The sequence below is a fragment of the Heterocephalus glaber genome, unplaced genomic scaffold (genome assembly GCF_053883595.1).
Source record: "Heterocephalus glaber isolate CG9 unplaced genomic scaffold, H.glaber_assembly_v1.0 deba00001600, whole genome shotgun sequence".
NCBI classification, from domain to species: domain Eukaryota; kingdom Metazoa; phylum Chordata; class Mammalia; order Rodentia; family Bathyergidae; genus Heterocephalus; species Heterocephalus glaber.
Window position 1 is genome coordinate 39,314,315 of NW_028258372.1, and position 23,782 is coordinate 39,338,096.

The 23,782-nt window shown below is 40.5% G+C and overlaps 1 protein-coding gene across 1 annotated transcript in view; it reads left to right on the plus strand.

Annotated features, from left to right (window-relative positions):
* Positions 1-15,047, plus strand: part of Ppfia4 (PPFI scaffold protein A4) — a 75,370-nt gene extending 60,323 nt beyond the window's left edge. The window contains exon 34 of the transcript XR_015444230.1: positions 13,919-15,047. The gene's annotated coding sequence lies outside the window, so the exon portion shown is untranslated. The remainder of the gene's footprint in view (positions 1-13,918) is intronic.
* The last annotated feature ends 8,735 nt before the right edge of the window (positions 15,048-23,782 follow it).

Below are 23,782 nucleotides of genomic sequence, written 5' to 3' on the forward strand. Positions count from 1 at the left end.
AAATATGGGTGAGGATTATGAGTATACCAGGTCCTCGTGGGCTTCAGCTTCTGGTTAGGACAAATACTGCCAGGAAACTAAGGGAAAGTGGAAGAAGGAACCAGGAGAAGGAGTCAGGGCATGTTGCTGCGGTGTCTCCTCTCTGGTTCTCAGTTTGCTCATCTGTAAACTAGGATGCTGGGTTGAAGATCCAAATGGCCCCTTTATTTATGACTTAGTATATGGGTCTGGAGGATGAACTTATAGGGCTGAGGTAGGAGGACTGTTTTGAGGTGGGGTTTTTTTTCGGGGTTGGGGGATCAAAGGCCTTATGCATGTTAGGAAAGTGCTGTACCAGTGAGCCACACCTCTAGCTGGTGGCCTGTTTTGAGGGCTGTTTGAACCAGGCTTAGCCCTGGCTTGGAGAATAGACAGTAAGATCAGAGAGGGCAGGTTTTCCTGAGACGTTTTGTCCCATTGTCACTTCTGCCCCATACTCAACCTCACTGAAAGGCAACCAGATGGTTCTCTGCACCCATTTCAGCCCGTCTAGAACTGCCTCGCCTCTGGACTCGGTCATCTCACCTGTCCCCCTCGCTTCCCTGTCATCCCCTGCCCACCCTCTCTGTGGGTTCAGAAAGCATAGCATGCCACTCCACCCCCTTCCACTCCCTGGACTGCTTCTATTTCTGCCTCTTTGACAAGTTGTGACATATTTGGGAGCAGCTGCTGCCTGGGTGGAGATGTCTTTGCTTTCCTCCTGGCTTTGCTCTCTCTTCCCCAATCCCTCTCCTGACAGCCACCCCTTCCCAGAATGTGCCCTGAGACCTTCCCTTGCATTCCCTTCTCTGGAACGCAGACATCCAACTTTCCTAGGTTTCTGTAGGAGTGGTCAACCCTGATACAATGGGAATCTTCTGAGACAGAAAGTCAGGTGGTCAGGAATTGGGGTAGGAGCTCTTCCACCAAGCCCCGAACTTTATTGTTTTGAGGCATTTCCTCTGGGCTTCTTTTTCCTGCCTTTAACATGGGAATAGAACTGGGAATAATGTCTTTTCTGCCAGTGGTAAGTAACTTTGCCCCCTGTTAACTGCAGACTCGGAGAACTCTCCCAGTGCTATGGGTCTCATTCCTATTTTCTCTTCCGAGGACTTTATTCCATTGTCCTTCTTGCTGGCCTTTCCTCTGAGCCCATAAACATGCCAAATTCTCTCCTATCCAGAAAAAAATGTCTCTCTTTTCCATGCAGCTCCCTTGGCTATGGCTCCATTACTAATCTTTGTGTCACTAACCTTCCTTTCTAGAAAGGGGAGTTGACACATTTTTCCCACGTCCTTACCTCCATTTGTCTTCTCATTGACTTCCACTTTCCCTGGGTCACCAAACCTGCTTCCTACCTCCAAGACTACTAGAGACCCTCAGCAGGTACTAACTCTGGGAGACATTCTCCATTTTAATCTTATGGCATTGGTCTGGATCATCTGGCAGTGTTGACCATGGCCTCCTTGAAATTCTGCTCCCTTAGTTTCCATGATGCCTCCATCTCCTGGCTCTTCTCTAGTTTTCTCACCATTTACCTTCTCTTTTTTCTTTTTCTACCTTCTCTTCTTTCTCTTCACGAGTGCCCCCTCTACCCATGTTTGAGAGGATTTTCCATTGTTAGTCATGTTTTATAATCTCCCATGACATCTCATTCTCTCATTTAGGTTTCAACTGTTGCGTGAGTTTAGCTGTTATTTATTGTTATTTATTGATTACTCTGAATTCTATGCTCTGGCTTTGATCTCTTCCCTGAATTGCAAGTCACATATCCAAGGTTTTGGTCAATATCTCCACTAACATGTCTTGCAGCCTCCTAAAATGAAATATGTTTGACATGGAGTCATTTCTTGCTCTCCTCCTTCCCAGAATTTCTTTTATTGTTGAATGATGCCATGATCCATCCAGTGATTTCTCTTCATCTCTTATCCACTTACATCCAATCATTCAACAGATTCCACAATTCATCTCAGTAATTCCTAGGCTCATAGGGTTAGGAATTTTTTTCAGTTCCCATTAGCCTGGGTAAGAGGCCTCTGTGAAGACCTGAGACATTTAATAGAGGTCACAATAGGGTCACAACTTAGTGATAAAATAAAGATTACTCTAGATATGCCTTTAAAAGTTTAAAAATAGGGTTGGACATATAATTCAGTGATAGAGCACTTGTCAAGCAGGCCTGAGGCCCTGGGTTTGATCCCCAGTATTACCAAAAAATAAATAAATCCAAATCAAAAAGAAAGAAAAAAAACCAAAAGAAAAAGTTGAAAACAAACCTCAAAACCTCAAAAGCACAAAATTAATTTAACTGCCTGCAAAAACAAAAATCCAATACTCTTTACAGGGTTACAATAAAATCTAACACTCAGTTATGTAAATTAACAATGACAGTCCTCCCATCAAAAATTAGTAGATAACAAGGAAGCAGGAGGAAAATGTGTCCTATAATCAGGAGGAAAAATCAGTTAATTATAATAAATCCAGAAATGATAGGTGATAGAATTAACATCAGCATCATGTTAAGATGCTATTATAAGCATGTTCAAAATTTTTTTTTTTTGGTACCGGGGATCGAACTCGGGACCTTGTGCTTTAGAGGCCAGCGCTGGAACCATTGAGCTAAATCCCTGGCCCCATGTTCAAAGTTTTAAAGAATAACATGAAATAATGAAGAGATAAATGGAACATATAACATGGAATCAAAATTTCACTAGATTGCAGTATGTATTAGTCTGCTTGGGCTGCCATAACAAAATACCATAGATTAAATTGTTTAAACTGCAGACACTTATTTCCTCACAGTTCTGTAGGCTGGAGGTTTGAGAACAGAAAGTTTGAGAACAGAGTAACAGCATGGCCACATTCTGGGTCTCTTCCTGGCCTGAAGATGGCTATCTTCTTGGTCACAGGTATGTGAGCATGGAGGGAGGCAGGGAGGGAGGGAAGGAGGGAGAGAGAGAGAGAGATCTCAAGTGCTCTAGTGTCATTTCTTCTAAGGATGCTAGTCCCATTAGGTCAATGTCTGAATTCTGAGGGGACACAAACATATTAATAATGGGTTAGACACTGTGGAAGAAAATGTTTGTTGAATATAAACACAAAGTAATATAAACTCCCAAATTAAACACAGAGGGGGAAAAAAAACTAAACCAAAAAGAGCTCTAGTGTTCTGTAGGATAATCCCACACTAACATAATTGTAATTTAAGTCCCCAAAAGGCAGAAAGGATCAGGAAAATATTGGAAGAAATAATGTTTACAAATTTTCCAAATTTGATGGAAAGTATAAATTCATGGATCTAAATCATTCATTAAGCCCCCAAAAGGATAAACACAAAGAAAATTACACCAAAACATACCATAATCAAATTACTGAAAACTAGTGATAAGGAAAAAACAATTAAAGCAGCCCCCCTCAAAAAAGATGAATATTATGTAGAGAGGAACAAAGATAAGAAATTCCTTCTGATTTCTCATCAGAAACTATAAAGGTCAGAAGACAATAGGACAACATCTTTAAAGTGCTGAAAGAAAAGAAAACCTGTCAATTAATGATTCTGTATGCAATGAAAATAGCTTTCAAGAATGAAAGTGAAATAAAAACTTTTTTTCTGACAAAGAAAAACTGGCAAGATTCATCACCATCTGATCTTTATTACAAGAAATGTTAAAGGAAGTTTTTTAGGAAGAAGAAAAGTGATACAAGATGGAAACTTACATGTATCTAAAGGATTGGAAAAACACTAAAAGTGTAAAACATATGGATGAATATGAAAAACTGCTTCTCTCATTTTAAATTTTTAAAAAAGACAGTTGCCTATTTAAAACAAAAATAATAACAATGCATTTTTGGTCTATATTATAGACAGAAAAAAATGTATGACCACAATAGGACAAAGAACGGGAGGTGGGAAATAGAAGTATAGGTCTGTAAGTTTCTCACATTATTTATATATAGGTATAATATTTGAGGAGAGGCTGTGATAAGTTAAAGATGTGTATTGTGAATATAAGAGGAAATACTAAAAAAAATAGAATATAGCTAATAAGCCCATATTATGATAAATTGGAATATTTAAAAATAGTTAATCTAGAAGAAGAAAAGAGTCAAAAAAAGAACAAAGAGATGGTGGGACAAATTTGCAAGATAATAGATTTAAACCCACCATATAGATATGTATTATGTCACTATATTAAATATAAATAGACTAGATTTTATAGATTCAATTATAAGCTGTCTACAAGAGACTAACTTGACACTTAAAAAATCAGATAGATTGAGAGTGAAAGGATGGAAAGTATTTATGATATAAACATTAATTTTAAGAAATCTGGAATGGCTTTATTAATATCAGAAAAAGTAGATTTCAGAATGAAGAATATTACTATGAATAATGAAGCACATTACATAATGATAAAGAGGTCAATTTATCATGTTAATCCTATATCTAATAGACCTTTAAAATCCATGAAACAAAAAATGATAAAACTAGGAGATATAGACAAATCCAAAATTTTAAAGACTTTAATCTCCTCTCTGATATTCATGTCATTCATGGAACAAATAATTCATGGATGCTAGTAATTTGTGGAACAAATAGATTAAGTCAATGTGGAACTAGAAGACTTAATTCTATCAATTGATTTTGTTAATTTATATTTGCAGACTATTCCACCCAACAATGACAGAATACTCATTTTTTTCAAGTGCACATGGATCATTCCCTAAGATCATCTGCTGGGCCTTAAAACAGGTCTGAATAAATTTTAAAATATTGACACTAAAGAGCATGTGTTCTGACTACAATGGAATGCAATTGGAAATCAATAATTAATAAATTTCAGGAAAATACCTCAATATTTAGAAATTAAACTTCTGTATAACCCAAGGGTCATTACCTATTGTGTAGATTTTTTTTTTTGATCAAGGCTAGTTGGAGTCCCATATGCCTCACTCATCTGTATGTCAAGTTCTTTTCCCCTGCTTGGGAAGTTTTCTGCCATTACTTCTGTGAACAGTTTTTTTTATGTCGTCTGCACTCTCTCCTGTTTCTTCATTGACTCCGATCAGTTTTTTTTTTTTGGTACCGGAGATCGAACTCGGGTCCTTGCGCTTGCGCAGCAGGCGGCGAAACTGCTGAGCTAAATCCCTGGCCCTTGATCAGTCTTATGTTATTCTTCTTTGCATTGTCTAGCAGCTGCTGGATTGATTTCTTGTGGTCCCTTAAAATTTTAAAACAATTTTTCTTTTCGTGGTCACTAATTGCAATCTTATCTTCTATATCTGAAATTCTGTCCTCACATTGGCTCATTCTGCTGCGTAGACTTTCAATGGAGTTTTTAATCTCCTGGAAATCTGTTTGCATCTGTTTTATGGATTCCATTTGTTTCCTATGTTGGGATTCCATCATGTTCCTCAGCTCCTCTCTAGATTTATTATTTTTCTTGTTTTTGTTTTTGGTACCAGGGATTGAACTCAGGACCTTGCGCTTTCGAGGCAGGCAGTGGAACCACTGAGCTAAATCCCTGGCCCAGCTCTAGATTTATTAATAATGTCTTGCACTATGGGCACAATCTCTGCTGTTATCTGAGAAATTATTTCTGATTTCATTTTTTCCAGATCCTCTTTTGTTGCAAGTTCAGGGAGTACAGGTGGTTGATTATCAGAGTGTTCCATCTCGTTTCCCTTTAGGGTTGCTGTAGGTGAACTGGAAGTCTGGTTTTGAGGCTTGTTTACCTTGGGGAGGGGGGGTGCTGCTGGTGCCTGCTTGGCTCACCTCCTCTGTGCTGGGAGCAGTGGTACATTGGCCCGGAAACCTCCTCCTCTGCACGTGCCATTACTTATTGAGCTAAGGAAAAGTAAGGCCCCATGTTCAGAGCTACAGAAACTGCACCTCATTTACTTTTCACTACAACTCCGTATGGTGGTGTCCACTGTTGCCACTGGCAGGTGAAGGAAGGCCCAGAGCTCAGGAAGATTAGATGGCCAGGAAATTTTAAAGCTAGGCATAGAGACTTAGCTTTGTCTTCTGTTAAAGGACAGCCCAAGGTCTGTATGTTATTCCACAGTCAGTTAGTTTGGGCAATCGAGAGGGACACCACACTCCCCAGGCAGCCTTCCCAGATCAAGAGAACTAGAGTGCACCAGACATCAGAGCACCTGTTGACTATCCAGCACTTCTCAGGGCCTCCCTGTGTCTCCCTCTTTTACTCGAGAGACCCTTGAACCATACTGCCTGGGTTTTAATCCTAATATTAACACTTCCTAGGTTTGTGATCTTGTGTAAATGACTTCATCTCTCTCTGCTTCCATTTATCCATTTATCTGTTTAATAAGGATAAAAATAGGACCTGTCCCATAGTCTTATTGTATACATTAAATGAGATCATACTTACAAGATGCTGGGTACTCAATAAGCATTGGGTCTGTTATTGTTATTGAATTTACTTTCTCCTGCTCCTCTCTCCCCATCAGACTAGGAGCTTCCTGAGAGCAGAAATAGCATTATCTTCTATCACTTTATCATCCTGGAAGCTCTCTAGGGAGAAGGGTTGCATCTCCCCTAAAGAATGGTGGCTCTTGACAGCAGGGTACCCATCTTCACCCCTAGACAGGGCCTGTGTGTACCTCTCAGGCTCCAAATAGCCTTGCTTCCCTGTCTGTCCTTGCTCCAGGCGGGGCTGAGAACACAAGGGACCAGCAGAGCTCCTGGGCAGAGGATGTTGGGAGGCCCTGTCCTGTCCTGTGGAGAGGTCTGGTGATGGAGAGGTTCCTACTCATAGTCAAGTGATCCCCAGAAAGAGGTGGGAGGCCCCTAGAATGAGGTCACAAGATAGCCATCAGGGGCTATTTCTACCCCCAGGCGGGGGCAAGCTGGATAGTTCTAAGGTCCATCTGTCCACACATCCCACTGGTTGAGGGATACCATCTTACACTTTCTCAGAAGACAAGATGCAGAATGGCCCAGGACACAGATGAAACAGAGATGGCATGGAATCTTGGCTTTGCTGCTTGCTAGCTGTGTGAACTTTTCTTCATTTGTTATCTTGGAATCTTCATTTCTTCATAGGCAAAATGTTAACAAGAAAATCTGTTTTCTGGGCATATCACTCACTCTATAAATGTTGGTTGAGTGAAAGAATGCATATTCATTTCCTATCTTTTGAGGGGTTTGGGAGTGGTATAACCAGCCCTGCCTCTGAGATAAATTGAATTCTATCATCTGTGGGCAGAGCAGGTCCTTGAGATGACATTTAGTTCATTCCCAGCCTTTAATCCACCCCAGGCACACACTTAAATAAGCTCCCAAAATGGAACCCTTGGTAATGCATTCCTGAGCTTGCTTATGAGAAAATCCCTTCTAACGTCACATCCCTCTCCCTCCCCACCCTCAGTCGCACATCTCAGGCGTGTCTTTTCTTTGACTCCTTTCTGTAGCTGGAATGAGGAGTGTGGCATAACTCACTGTGTTGGAGAGCTGAGGTGGGGCATCTGAATTCTGGTTCAGGCTCTGCTCTTAGCCCCTATGTGACTTTGGGAATTGGAAGCTAATATTTATAAGGCTCTGCTGCATGCTGACCAGTGTGTTAAATGCTCTGTGGAGTAGATGACAGACTCCCTGTTTTACCAAAACAAAAACAAAAGCACAAACACAAACCTGAGGCTCAGAGAAGTTAAGAAACTTGCACTAAATCACACAGCTACTAAGGGCTGAGTGTGCAGCTTCCCAATGCCACAGTTCGTTTCCATGGCACAGTACTGACTTCTCTAAAATTTCCTGATCTGTAAAAGAAGGAATTTGATTTAGTGTTCTAGAAGGTCTCTTTCAGTGTTGGCATTTGGTTGCCACCTGCTCTCTGGAAGGATCTCAGGAAATTTCTGCTCTGCTTCCTGGCTTAGCTCCCTGCCCTTCCCCGACCTTCTCTTTGTTTCTCCTCCTCATCCTCTCCAGTGAGTCAGTGTGAGACAAGGAAACAAATGTTCCCCTGGAGTTGGGCAGACTCATCTGCCGAGTTCCCTGCATAGCTGGCTGTGGGAACACTGTATTCTGCCCTCTGGACCTTGGTGCCTGCAGGGTTTTCTTGAGCCTCACTGCCTGTCTGCATTCCCCTTCTTGAGGGAGCCTGGGCCAGCCCAAGGCAGGACCCACTGGCTTCTCTGCCTGTGGAAGCAAGTGGCCTCCTGGGAGCAAGGGTGGGATGGATGCGCTTGTATCCCAGGCCCAGGGCCTCTTCATTGTACCTTGGGCCACCAAAGAAGTCGACACAACCAGACGTTCACTGATGGCTGGGATCTGCAGCTTTGTTCCATCTGGTCTCCCACACAGCAGAGACATAGGCCTGGCTTTCAATTTATATCCCTGTGAATTGGTTTTTTTCTTGCTTGTTTTGTTTTGTTTTGTTTTTTTGCAATTATGGATGGGAAGGTAAGGGCTTGGGAGTTGGCCTAGGATAGGAACTCAGGAATCTGTCCTTCCCAGCCGGGCCCTCCTGACCCTGGGTTTTCAGTGGAACCGCTTCTGCCATGTTGGGACTGCCTTTCCAAGTCCCACTTGCCTGTTCCTCATCTTTCTTGGCTATGAGCAGGTGTCTGAAAGCACTTGCTTCTTTGTTGGCTGATGAAGTTCTCACACTGCCTGGTCCAAGGGCCAGGAGCAATGATTTCTTAGATTCTTGAACCCAGAGCCAGATGAGTCATTCTCCATCTGGTGTCAGCTGATAGGAGCTGGGTGGTCAGGGAAAGCACCCTGGGCCCAGTGTAGGATTGCACGGGGCGGACAACGTGATCATCCTCACCACGCCATCAAAAACAGCTACGTCATCATAGGACCGTCCTATTTATTGGGCACTGGGATTAATGCTTTAGACACATCAATGATTTAATTCCCACAGCGATTATATGAGATAGGTGTTAGTCCCATTTTCAGACGGCGAGTCATGGTTAAGAGATTTCCAAAGATGCTAATGGGAGGTGAGGCAGGATTGCAACCCAGCCTGGCTCTCTCCGATCAGTGGACTGTCTTCTTCAGTAAAGTCTGCTACCTCATTCTCAGACCTTGGACAACTGAGGGGACCCACACCTCTTCAGAGTGTGATACAGTAGGCTCTCTAAGTGCACATTGTGGCAGTTCACTATGTACTTGTTGGTTAGCTGCGCTGAGTGTTGGACAGCCATGTCACTGGGTTATCAAAGCAAGTCCCTTCTATGTCTCAGGGTCTCAGGGTGAGATTTGAGAACAACTTCTTCTTCCTCTCCCTCCTCTTCCTCTCCTTCTCCTCCTTCTCCTCCTTCTTCCTCTTCTTCTTCTTCTTCTTCCACCTCCTCCTAATCCTCCTTCTTCTCAGAGTCTTGCTCTGTAATTCAGCCTGGCCTTGAACTCACCATTGGCCCAGGAGATCTTTGAACTCCTGGAGATCCTCCTGGCTCAGCCTCCAGAGTGCTGGGATTACAGGTGTGCACCACCATGCCCAGCTCAAGGCCACTTCTTATTTGGATAGACTGAATGTCATGCTCTTGACCTGGGGTGAATTTTTGGCCCTTTACATCTTGGTGGTATTCACTGGGGGGAAAAATGAGAGTATCATTCAGAGTGGCACAGAATTCTAGACCAACAGAGTCAGGGGGTAGATGCCTTGACCTTCAAAAGAATTGTTCAGCCCCAAAGTAGGTGAGGTGCATTGAGTTGCCTGAGGCTTTATTTGTTCTGAGACAGACCACCTCACTCCCAGAGTGACGAATTTCTGAACATGCCATGCACCTTTGCAGGGGGTGCCTGGCACTGCTGCAGGCAGCCTGGGAGTGGGCGTTGCCACACTCAGTGACGCTCACGGAGCCTCCTTCCCTGACGCATGCTGGTCCTGGGCTCAGGCTGGCGAGCAGATGGCGTCTCCTGACTTGCTTTCATTTTGCTTCACTCTTGCTGGCTGTCCCTGCCAAGCCTTGGCTTTTGGTCTTGGAGGTCGGTAGTCAACCTCTGGCCTTTAACACATCTCAGCCTCCTCCTTTCCCATACTTATAACCACGGTGAAATCATAGATGCGTAAATTACCAGAGCCAGGAAGCATCTTAGACCAACTGTCTCCTTTTAACGAGGAAACTAAAAACTAGGGAGGAGAGAGTGACTTGCCTAAGGTGACAGATGGCGGAGTGAAGTGAACCATATTGGACTTCAGCAGTCTGCCTGCCTTGTCCTCAAGAGCCAGGAAATACTGTGTTCGTTGAGTGCACAGTTAATATCTTCTGTGTATAATCACATTGACTTTACCTGGGTAACTGCCTGATTGTATAAACACACACACACACACACACACACACACACACACACACACACACAGAGTTTCCTTTCTATACCTTTCCTGGGCTTACTAAGTCCCACATCCTTCAAGGTCCTTGTCCCCTTCCCCACCCTCATCAAAGCTTCCGGTCCAGTTGTCTACCCTATGGGATCTCACCTCTGTTAGTCGGCAAAGGGCTGATGAGTTCTGGTAGGAGATGTCTAGACCCTTGGCCCTCCCTCCTCTCCACATAGAGAGCCTCATCGCTTTGTACCATGAGGCCTTAGGTTGGTTACTTATCCTCAATAAGCCTGGGTTTTCTCATTTTGGAAAGAGAGACAATAATATACTTGGCTTAGTTCCCGGCACCCAGTCAGCTAATAAAATGTTAGTTATTATTTGTAATTATTAGTGTGTCTATGATTATTCCTGAAAGCAGTGTTTCTCTGGAGGACTTTCCGTCTCACCAGGAGGGTGGGGCTTGGGCTTCCTAATGTACCATGGTGGTGTGGCCTTGCTCCCCATGCAACTCACACAGCACAAACCTCGGTATTGCAGGAGGCTTTGTGAAGCCTCAGAACCTACTCTGGCCTAAACCTTTGTTAGTCGAGCCTCTTGCATTTCACAGATCTCAACTCTGCCTGTTGCAAGTTATAAATAAATCCCAGCCATCTGTTCTATGAAACCCCAATAGAGAAACCCAAAGCAGAAGCTTCCTAGATCTCTGCCTCTGTCCTTCTCCATTTTCTGCTTCTGGCAGGATTTTTCTTTTCTGCTCCAGAATTTAAAGCTCTTCTCTTTTGTACTGTCTCCTCCAACCCCAAGCCCATCTGTGGACACTCCATCACTGCACATGTGGAGGAAATCTCCGGGGAATAGTTCTCCAGGAAGGAAGTGCCCAGTTAAAGAAACTGCACAGAAGCTGTGTGCTCCGCTTCAGCCCATGGCCTGGTGAGACCAGCAGCTGTGAGGCAGACAGAATGTGCCCTGAAAACATGAGGGTCTGTGAGGCAGGCACCACTTGCAGCAATGGGGCTCAGAAACAGTGGCACTCTGAGACTCCCAAGCCAAGAAAATTCTCAGCCTTGGTGAGGAACGAGGTTAGAATCCTTGGGATCTTTTTCATTTCTCATTCCCTTTCCCTAAGTAAACATATTTTTCATGAGTCCGGTGTGCCTCAGCGCCCCGTCCCCCAGGCTGCCAAAGTGATAATTAACTAATCTGGGTGGATACACGCTATGAACTGAATGTGTTCCTCCCCGCAAATTCATTCATTAGGGCAGGGCAGGGGAAGCAGAGATCAAAGGAGAAGGAGAAATGTACTGTATACCCTTCCAGCCCACGTCGCACAATGACTCACCAGGCTCCACTTCCCAGCCCAGCTATAAGATACAAATTCATCAGTGGACTAATCTCCTGAAGAGGATCATGGCCTCATGATCCAATCACCTCCCCAAAGCCCCCGCTATGAGTGCATGAGGATTTGGAGGGCCATCTAGATATAAACCCTAACAGTGTATCTCCCTCCCAACTCCCTCGATCTTGCTCTCTCTGCTTCCCACCATTAGCTTTTTCTCCTCTGTGTTGCCCCTCCCCCATGCCACCCTGCCTTGGACCCAGCCAACTAAGAACTGAAACCTCTAGAAAGTGTGAGTCCAATAAAGCTCTCCTCTTTACAGTTGTGGGTGTTGGGTACTGTGTCTCATCGATGAGAAAGGAGCTAAAACAGACACTAGGGAATTTGCTCTCTCTGCATGTGCACGCCAAGGAAAGGTCACGTGAGCATAATAAGAGGGGGCCGTCTGCAAGCTAGGACAATAGCCCTCACCATGACCCAAGTACACAGGCACACTGGACTCAGAGTCTAGCCTCCAGAACTATGAGAAAATAAACTTCTGTAGTTTTAAGTCCCCCAGTCCATGGCATTTTGTTCTGGCTGCCTGAGCTGACTGATATACTACATAAGCAAAACCCTGAACACTCCCTCTTCTCAGGAAGAGCACTTCATCAGGCCTTCCTGGAGACAATGCTGGCATCTGTGGCCTGCTCTTCAGCGAATCTCGGTGCATAGGTGGCCATATTTCTTTGATCTTGAGCCACACAACCAGAATCAATATGTATGTAGGGTTTTAATTGTACCAGACTTTACTAAGCAGAAAGAAATATTTATAAATCATAATGTAGAAAAGAATAATTTAACAATCCTCATATCCCTGCCATCCAGTTTAAGAAAGAAAATAGTAGGCTTCCACCTGCCTAGCAAGTGTAAGGTCCCGAGTTCGATCCCCGGTACCAAAAGAAAAAAAAAATAGTAGGTTGCCTTTGATCTTATTCCATTTCCTTTCTGGACTTTGGTAACACTCATTGTTAATTTTATGCTTATAATTCCTTTGTTCTTCTTTACAGAGTTGTCACATTTCTATCCCTAAATGACATATTGTTTGATTGTATGCATTTTAAATATTTTATTAATGGAATCAAAGTGTATGTCTTCTCTTGTGACAAAATTTTTTTTATCTATGTTGTGTGTGCTGCAGTTCATTTGCTTTTCATCATAGTGCAGCATTCCATTGGGTGGCTATATCACAGTTATCTTCTAATTCTGTTGCATATGGAATGTGTTTTTCCCTAGTTCTGAAGTACTGAATGCTATGTTCAGTGAGTATTTTACTTCATGCTGCTTCATTTGCTCTGTGGAAGAGTTGCTTTAGGATCATGCATAGAAGTGGAACTGCTGAGTCAGAATCTGCATCCTAAATGCTGCTAGATCATATAAAAATTGTTTAAAAATTGGAATATTTTTATGACAAATGGAGTTGAGCATTTTTTCAGATGTTCACTAGTCATTTAGACTTCTATATTTGCAAAATTTCTGTTTAAATTTTTTTTTTTTTGGTACTGGGGATCGAACTCGGGACCTCACACTTGGAAGGCAGGCGGCGGCATCACTGAGCTAAATCCCCAGCCCTCCTGTTTAGATATTTTGTCCATTTCTGTTGGATTGTGCTTCCATTGCTATAACAATATCTGAGATAAATCAATTTAAAAGGAGGAAAAGTTTATTTTGGCTCATGATTTCAGAGGTTTTAGTCCATGGTTTCTTATTTTTTGGTACTGGGGATCAAACTCGGGACCTTGCATTTTTGAGGCAGGCGCCAGAACCACTGAGCTAAATCCCCGGCCCTAGTCCATGGTTTCTTGACTTCATTGAGCTTTTGGATCCATGGCAAAGGCAGACAGTCATGGCAGCGAGTATGTGGTAGAGCAAAGCTTGTCACCTTGTGGTGGCTGGGAAGCAATGAGAGAGATAAGAAGGGGCTAAAGGGCACTAATTTCCTTTGTCCAATGACCTAACTTCCTTCCACTAGGCCTACCTCCCAATAGTGTTACAAGATGGTGACCAAATGTTTATCATATGGACCTTTAGAGGACATTGAACGTCCAAACCATAACAGATTTTCATTTTCATTTTCTTATTGATTGTAGGAGTTCCTCAAACATTCTCAGTAATAATCTTTTGGTGTGTGTGTGTGTGTGTGTGTGTGTGTGTGAGATTAAATTATAAATATCTTCTCCCACTCTGGTTCTGCCTTTTCACTATCTTTTTTTTTTTTTTTTGGTACCAGGGATCGAACTCAGGACCTTGTGCTTTCGAGGCAGGCGCCAGAACCACTGAGCTAAATCCCCAGCCCTGTCTTTTCACTATCTTAAGAAAGTCTTTTGGTTGACAGGATTGTTTTATTTTAATGAAGTCTAATTTGTCAGTCACTTGCTTTAGGTCAATGCTTTTTTTTAAGAAATCTTTCCTTATTCCAAGGTCATGAAGATCATTTTTCTGCTTTCTCACAGAAGTTTTATTGTTTTACTTTTCATGGGCAGGTGTGTCTATATGTCTAGAACTGAGAGTTGTGTGTGGTGTGAGGTTGGGAAGTGCGGCTTATTTATCCTTTTCCCTTCATATGGGCATCCAGGTGATACCATATGATTAATTCAAAAGACTATCATGTCCCTACTGCACTGCAGCAGCATCTGTGCTGTAAATCAGGCGACTGTATATGCATTTTGGGGCTGCATACTTTTCTATCCTTGCGTCTTCTTTAAGATTTGTTTTCCTGTATAGAACTGGCTTGCCAATTTCCACCAAAACCAAAAATCTAACCAAACAAAAATCCTGCTAGAATTTCAGAAAGGACAGCTATCTTCATAATTTTGTCTTTTAATCCATGAACTTTGTACATCATCCCATTTATTTGTAGAGGATTTCATATTTTATCATTAGATTTATTCCTAGGTACCTAGTTTCTTTGATGCTGATGTATATGAGCTCTTTAAATTTTTTTGGTACTGGGGATCGAACTCGGGACCTTGTGCTTGCAAGGCAGTCTGCAGCACCACTGAGCTAAACCCCTGAGCTAAACCCCCAGCCTGAGCTTTTTAAATTTTTCATTTTTAAACTGATGCGATTACTTTGTAATATTAACCTTATACCCAGTGACTTTGGTAAATGTACTTACGAGTTTTAATAGTTTATATATAAATTCTTTTGGAAATTGTTCACAATTGCATTGTTGGCTGGTTATGAAAAAGTTTTTTTTTATGTTTCTTAATCATTTTAAATGTGTATTGCCTTATTGCATTGGCTATGATGACTCCAATATAATAGTAGTGAAATGAAATAATAAAAGTAGACATCTTTATCTTATTCCTGACTTCAAAGAGGACCTTTTTTAGGTATTTTACTGAACATGATATTTGATGTTGCTTTTAAAAAGATACTTTAAAAAATCAGATTGATGGTATTTCTTTCTAATCTTGTTTTTTAAAATGAGTTTGTTATTGAACGTCATCAAATGTCTTTTCTGCATTGATTCCTGCCTACTTTTATTTGTTTTTTCCTTTTTTATTTTTTTCTGAGACAGAGTCTCTGTATGTAATCCAAGCCAGCCTTGAACTTGCCATGTTGCCCAGGCTGCCCTCGAGCTCTCAGTCTTCCTATTTCGGGCCCCCAGCACCGGGATTGCAGGCATGAGTTACGATGCCAGGCCTTTTTCCTTGTTCTACAAGTGTGGTGAATTGCATTGGGTTTTGCATTTTAGCCTTTATATATATAACTTTAAAATATAATTGCATTTTATCAGCTACTATTATGTTTAGGATTGTCAGCTATGTGCATGATGGAGATTGGTAGGTCACTTCCCTTTTTTATGAAGTTTTGTCACAGTTTGGTACCATGATTATATTACTCCCATAAAACAAACTGGGAAATCTTTTCCTCTTTCTAGTATTGTGAAGAGTTTATGTAAGATTTATGCCCAGTTCTTCCCTAAGTACTTACAAGAGTTCACTTAGGAATCCAGGTAGAGTTTCTTTATGAAAAAATTTTAAATTGCATATATAATTTTTATTAGAACTAGGAACTAATTTTTATTTGCATTTTTAGTATTGTTAGGAACAGAATTTATTAAATTATAGAATTTATTAGAATTAGAATTTATTAGAGTAGGAAATAATTTCAATTTCTTTCAGGGTTAATTTCAAGAATTTTTTCATTTAATGACAATTTTCAAATGTTGGCCATTGTTCATAATGTCTGCTTATATTTTTAACTTATGGAAGATCTGATTTGTAATGATGTCTCTTTTTTAAATTTGATATTGGAATATGTTTTCTCTTTGATCAGTTTTGCCAAGTGTTTATTAATTTCATTAGTCTTTGCAAAAAATCAACTTTTGGCTTTATTGATTTTCTCTGGTATATATATTTCCCCCATTTCATTGATTTATGCTCTTTATTATGCATTTTCTGTATTTTCTTTAGATTTAAGTTGATCTTCTTTGATAGGTTCTTGAAACGGATGCTTAGGATACTTTTCAGGCTTTATTTATTTATAATGTATGTATTAATGCTTCATTTCCCATATATTCATTTCCTTTTAGGCACTGCTTGGCTGCATCTCCAGTGTTTTGATATATTGGGTTTCAATAATCATTTAGTTCAAAATGTTTTCTAATTTTCATTGTGAATTCTTCTATCATCTATAGGTTTAGAAGTGTGTCTGACTTCCAAACATTTCATTAATATTAATATTCATTAATATTTTTATTGCTAGTGTTTTGCTTACCTTGCCATTGTTTGAATGTTCTCTCCAAAACTCACGTAAAAAGTTAATTGCCATTGTGATGGTATAAAGAGACGGGACCTCTCAAGGTGGTATAGAGAGGTAGAATTGATGCTGTTACTTGGGGAAGGGGCTCCTGGTAAAAGGTTCAGTTCCACGTTCCAAATCCCTCTGTTATGGCTTGTATCTACATGTGTCCCCCCAAAGCCTCATGTGCTCATAGGTGGGGTTTTCAGAGCTGGCTGGTTCTAGGATGCGCAATACTGGGACTAAGGGTGTGTGCTACTAAATTAGCCCACGGATTGGAATTTGCATAGTTCTGGGTGTGGATAGTGGAAGCCCCACCCCAGGTGTGGGTGACACCAATCAATGGGCTTATAGCCTGGATGAAATATAAAGGGAGAGAGGGAAGGCAGACTTGTTGCTGCTACCACTTGCTGCTCACTGCTTTCTGCTTGCCACACCATGAACTGTTTCTCCGCCATGATGGCCCTGTGCCATGCTGACCTGGATTGGAACCAGCCAACTATGGACTGAGACTTCTACAAACTGAGCTGAAATAAACCTTTCCTCTTTTAACTTTGGGTCTCAGGTATTTTGTCTCAGCAACTAAGACACCCTTGCATCACGTCTTCCACTGTTATGATACAGAAAGGAGGCCCTTGCCAAATGCATCCTCTCAATCTTGGAGTTTTTAACTTTCAGAACTATGAGTCAGTAAGTGCACTTTACTCAGTCTGTGGTATTCTGTTATAGCAGCAGAACATAGACTGAGACAATTCCTCTGTGGGTGAAGGATGTTTTCTGTATGTTCTTTGTCTTTGAGACATGATTTTTTAATTGAAATTTATTGAACCATGTCAATAATGCATGTGTACTTGAAAGCTGAGTTTAGTGTTTAAGTCAAGTTTGTTAATCACACCATTCAAATTTCCTCTATTCTTGCTGTTTGGCTTGTTAGTCTGTCAATTACAATAAAGGTGTGGTAAACATTTCCAATTACAATTGCATGTTACCTGTACATTTTGTTGGTTTTTACACCACCTGTTTTATGGTTGCACTACTAGATGCATAAACATACAGAATTTATTTATCTTCTGTTGAGTTCATTCTTTTAATTATGATTCACCTCTTTATTTTTGGTAGTATGTTATGCCTTAAAGTCTACTTTGTCTGATTTTAGTAAAACCATACCAGCCTTATTTTGGTTAGTATTTGGATAGTACATTTTTTGTGTTCTTTTATTTTTATCTTTTTCTGAACTTCTATTTAAAGTATGTCTCTTGTCAGCAGCATTTTAAAAAACTGAGTCCGTCTTTACCTTTAGTTGGAGTATTCAATTATTATTATTTAATCGTAGATATGAGGTTTAAATCTAGGACATTACTTTTGTGCATTTGCCCCATATTGTTTTTTATAAATTTCTTGCCTCCTTTTGGATTAATTAATTTACTTATTATTCCATTACCCTGCTACTCTACATTAGGTTATTAGTGATGTATTATTTTATTATGCTATCTTTTAATGCATATTGCTGATATATTAGTCATAGTTAAAGTCTGCATTTGATTGGAGGAATAAAATGGCCATTGGTAACAATCCTCAGGTGGATCCTCCCTGCCCAAACCACGCTGATTCAGTTCAGCTGGGCTTTACAAGTTGACCATTTCTTAATCCACTACGGATAATAATTTTTTGGGGGGGTACCGGGGATCGAACTTGGGACCTTGCACTTGCGAAGCAGGCGCCGGAACCACTGAGCTAAATCCCCAGCCCCTACTACGGATAATCTTAACCATCTTTGAAAAATAACAATTTTGATTCCTCCTTATTAGTTCCAAAACCTCCCTCCATTATTTTCCATTCCTCTCTCTGTGTCTTATTTAGAACTTTCAGGTCGAAGTGGTGATAATTCTCTTCTGGTTCCTAATCTTACAGGAAAAAGTTTCAAGAATTTATCATTAGCTCTAAAGTTTGCTATGAGTTTTAAATTTTATTTTTTATTAACTTCCTTCTAGTGTACTATGAGATTTTTTTTTTGGTATGAATGGATATTTAACCAAATTATCTTCTCAGCAGCGAGATGATTTTTCTCATTTAATTCACTAATGTGGGGAATTACAAATGATAAAGTAACTTTCATTCCCAGAATAAACCCTCCTTGGTACATTTTTATGTGTTGCTATGTCTGTTTTGCTGATGTTTTGTTTAGTTTTATATCTGTGTTATAGAGTACAGTGGTCTGTAAAATTCTGTCCTCATGCTTTTTTTAAATCTGGTTTTGCTGTCAATGTTAGTTTGTAAAATGAGTTAGGATTGTTTCTTTTTCTTCTTTTCTTTCTTTTTTTTTTTTTTGGTACCGAGGATTGAACTCAGGACCTTGTGGTTGCGAGGCAGGCGCCGTGCTGCTGACCTAAATCCCCAGGCCAGGATTGCTTCTTTTTTATACTTCTGGAAGAGTATTTGTAAATTGAAATACGTATTTGTTTCTTGAATATTTAGTAGAACTACTGAGTTAATTTCTTTTTGGGTAGTAGATTATTCAAGTTTTTTCTTCTTAGGTTTGTTTCGATGTTACATTTTTCTAAGAATTTTTCTACTTCATCTAAGTTTTCAGATTTTTGGCACAAAAGATTTTCTTGATACTATCTTATTGTCTTTTAAAAATCCTCTTGCCTATATACTTTTGCCTCCCGCTTTTCATACCTGATTATTTTGAGTCATATCTTTTGTTTTTCACTTGAACTTTCTTGCCAGAATTTTTATTGATTTTATTAGATTTTTCAAAAATCTTACTTTTGGCACTATTGATCTTCTCTGTTGTTTTCTATTTTATTATTTCTATATCTTTATTATTTTGTTCTTTCTACTTTTTTTTGGTACTGGGGATCAAACTCAGGACCTTGTGCTTGCAAGGCAGGCAGTGGAACCACTGAGCTAAATCCCTGGCCCTCCTTCTACTTTTTTGAGTTTGATTTTTTTCTTGAATTCCTTAAATTGAATGTGTGACACATTAATTTCATCTCCCTTTTTTTTTGGTTCCAGGGGTTGAACTTGGATCCTTCCACTTTGTGAGGCAGGCGGCAGAACCACTGAGCTAAATCCCCGGCCCTGTCTCCCATTTTTTAACTTGAGCATTTAAGACTTATTTCTTCCTGAAGTATGATTTTAATTGTATTTCACAAATTTGACATATAATGCTTTTGCTTTTAAGCTCTTCTTAAATATTTTAAGCTGGGCACGGTGGCACCCACCTGTAATCCCAGGACTTAGGAGGCTGAGGCAGGAGGATCACACATAGTGGGTTCCCAGCCAGCCTGAACTACAAAGCAAGACCCTCTCTCAAAAAAACAACAAAAATTTTAAATATTTAAAAATTTCGCAGTAATTTATTCTTTAATTCATGAATTATTTAATTTTTTTAAAAAATGAAAAGTGTTTTCAGTAGGTAGAAGAAGTCTAGGGTGAAAATTTTTGTTGTTGTTGTTTTTAATCAGATATTTCACTGTCCCTTGGCTTTTACAGCTTATGGAAAAAGCTGCCAGTCCAATTGTCACTTACAGTTTATATAGTCATGTACTACATAGTGACATTTAGGTCAACAACTGACCACAGGTGTGACAGTGGTCCCATCAGAGTACAGGGACCTGAACACTTCTTGTCACCCAGTGAAGTCACAGCTGTGGCGACACATTCTTTGGGTTTGTGGGAATGCTGGTGTACACAGCCCACTCTGCTGCCAGTTTTATAAAACAGTGTTTACAATTATGTGTAATACATAATACTAATGATAATAAAAGGCTGCATTACTTGCTTATGTATTTATAATATACTATACTACTTATCCGTATTTTAGAGTGTACTCCTTCCACTTATAAAGCAATTACTGACCAACAATGTGCCATGTTATGCCAGCAGCGGCTGCACCCACCTTGTGCTCGCCTTGTCTTTTGATTTCATCAAGGGTACATCGAGTGGTTGACCTGTAGCATCCAGGTAGTGTAAGGATGTACTTGAGGTTCACAGCATGGAGAAATTGCCTGGTAATGCATATCTCAGAGCATATTCCTGTCTGCATGATGCATGACTGTGTATTAAAGGTTTTTAATGGCCTTCCTTTTTAATTTTGACAATTTTAGAGATTCTGAACATTGCTCGGTGCATGTTCTAGGTGTATTTATTTCCACTGCTTGGCCAGTTTACTAGTCAGCAGTTATTATTATTATTATTATTAATTATTATTATTATTTTGGTACCAGGGATCGAACTCGGGACATTGTGCTTGTGAGGCAGGCAGTGGCACTGCTGGGCTAAATCTCCAGCCCCCAGCAGTTATTTATTTTGCAGTTTTGACTGTGTCTTCTCTCTCTCCTATTTTCTAGAATTCCAATTTAATCTTTCTTTCATGGTTTTCATCTTGTCTCTCATTCTGAGTAATTTCTTTCAATATGTTTTTTTTTTTTTTTTTGGTACCAGGGATCGAACTTGGGTCCTTCCACTTTCGAGGCAGGTGGTGGAACCACTGAGCTAAATCCCTGGCCCTCAATATGCTTTGCTGTTCATAATTCTTACTTTGGTTCTGTCTAAGCCACTGTTAAACCAGTCCACTTTATTTTAAAAATACTTTTAGAATGGAGAAATGTAACACAGTTCAGAAAAGTGCAAAAATATAAACACACAGCTTGACTATGAATTTTAAAACAAATACCCAAGTAACTACTCTAGAAATGAAATATCACCAACAGCTCCAAAGCCCACACTGTATCTTGTCCTGGTCCCTCTTCCCTTCCCTCGCCAGGGGAAACCACCACCCTGATGGTTATGTAATCATTTCTTTGCATTATAAAAATAGTTTTATTACCAATGTGTGATTTTGTTTGCTTACTTTAAAAAAAACAATACCGTGTACATACTTCGGGTCTGGTCTTTTATTTAACATTATGTTTAAAGATTAATCTACATTTGCACTGGTGGTTCAACTCCGTTCTCTGCTGTGAGGTATTCTATTGTATGAATATACCATACCTTTTGGTGGATATTCGAGTTATTTCTTCCCCTTTCTCAAGGGGCAGTGTTTTCAACAATGCTGCTAAGAATGTCACTGTGTATTTGAACATGTATACCTGAGTTTCTCTAGGTTATATACTACAGTTTGGTAGTAGATTCTGGATATCTTTAACTTTACTAGATAATTTCAAGCTATTTTCCAAAATGGTCATTCCACTGATTTTAAAAATTTTAATTGTTTTACTTAATTCACTTTTAGAAAATTTAGATGGTAATTCAAAACTGCTTGATAGTATTTGACCCATCTCTTCACTCCTATTTTAAATTTCTTCTTTTATTTCTTTAAGTTTGTCCTTAGGACCCCCCCCCCCCCATGCACACACAGTTCCAATGTAGAAATTTTGCTGGCATGATGCTTCTATCTCAGTTTCTCAGGTTTTCCCAACCTCGGCACTATTGACATTCTGGGCAAAGGAATCTTTGGTGTGAGGGACTGACCTGTGCCTTGCAGGATACTCAGCAGCATCCCCGGCTTGCATGCACTAGGTGCCAGCAGCAACTCTCGTCCTGCTCTCTTAGTTGTGATACCAAAATGTTCCCTGGAGGGCAAACTGCCCTGGGCTGGGACCCTTTGTGCTTTTGGATTTTTTCCTTGGTAGTCTCTGGCTCACATCATCTTAGTTTCTTGTATTTTGTGTTTTTTTTAAAGTGTAAGTTTATGTTACTGCTTGGATTTTCAGTGTCCCCCAAAGGCTTGGTCTCCTGCTGATGGTGTTACTGGGAGGTGTGGGAACTTTAGAAAGTGGAGCCAAAGGGGAAGAAGTTAGGTCATTGGAGCATGTCCTTGAAGGAAATATCGGGACCTCAGCCCCTTCCTCTCCTTTTATTTCCTGGCCACCATGAGTTAGCAGCTTTGCTCTACTGTGCTCCTTTCCATGATGGTCTGTCTGGCCACAGGACTAAAGTAACAGTGCCATATTACCATGGACTGGGACCTCTGAAACCATGAGCCAAAATAAACCTTTCCTCTTTGTTGATTTTTTTTTTTTTTTTTGGTACCTGATCAAACTCAGGACCTCACACTTGCCAGACAGGCACTGTGCTGCTAAGCTAAATCCCTGGCCCAAACCTTTCCTCTTTGGAAGTTGATTTCAGATATTTGGTTACAATGATGGACAGCTAACACACTTGAGTTTCTCAGAACTATATCTGTAGAAATTCTCTGCTGCCTGAATTGAAAGTGTTTTTCTTTCCTCCAGGAGTGTCTTATACTTGCTAGCACTACCAGTCCAGGGTCACAAGAAAGTAAATTCTTGGCTTTAGGTTTTTTAAATCATCAAGATTATGTGAATTGGGGCCACAGACTACATAAGGGCTATCTGGCAACTATTCATCCTCAAGGAAAATGATCTTCTCCCCTCTACTCAGTGTCAGGTTCAAGGCAGACAAATTGGTTCTGATTTGTTTTAAAATCACCCTTTTGCTGAATTGTGCCTTTGGGTTCCAAGTTTATGGATTTGTGGCCTCCTGTTAGATTCCTCGCCATTGACAAGCCCTGGAAGCTTTGTATATTTGTAAATATTGAAGCTCAATGTAAATGACATTGGTCCAAGTCTCACTTGTCTGGATGCCTGCTTTCACATGGCTCTAGGCTTCTGGGTTTACCTTGCATTCTTTTCCAGCTTACTGATGCATTTAAACAGAGGTTTTAAATATTTTGTTCAGGATTTGTTGTTGTCTTTACTGAGAGGATTAATCTGTAAACTACCCTGCTATACTTCAGAACGGAAGTTCATAGCTTTAAAAAATTAATAGAATACTGAAGCTAGCGGAACAAATGGGTGGACTGCTCACAGCAGTACAAACACAGACAAAGGCAGCTGGGTTACACTGTACACAGAGGTGGTGCACTCTTAAAGGTCTGTGCTCGGTGTGGGTCAATTTTGAGAGCATGGATGAAGTCCCTGAGGACAGGCACATAGCAAATGGAGCCACAGAGTGTACTTAGGGTGGGTACACATCAATAAGGGTCCAAATACACATCACTCTGGTGGTTTGCAGTGTAGGTCTCGGTTATTTCACAAAAAAAGAGAAAAATAGACCCAGGTGCTGCCCAGGGTTTGACCATACAATAGGACATAACAAATTCTGTGGGGACTTGTCTCATGCTTTCTAAAATTCTAGGAAAACTGAGTCATCTTGCTGAACATGGGTCACTTTCACCTTAATAAGTTCCCTGGAAATTAAGACACATTCTTAACTTTATACAGACAGTGGTAAGGAGCGCCAGAGTCAGGCTGTTCTGCTTAAAAGCTGTCACCTTGGAACGTCTCTGTGTCTCAGTTTTATCATTAGTGAACTGGGA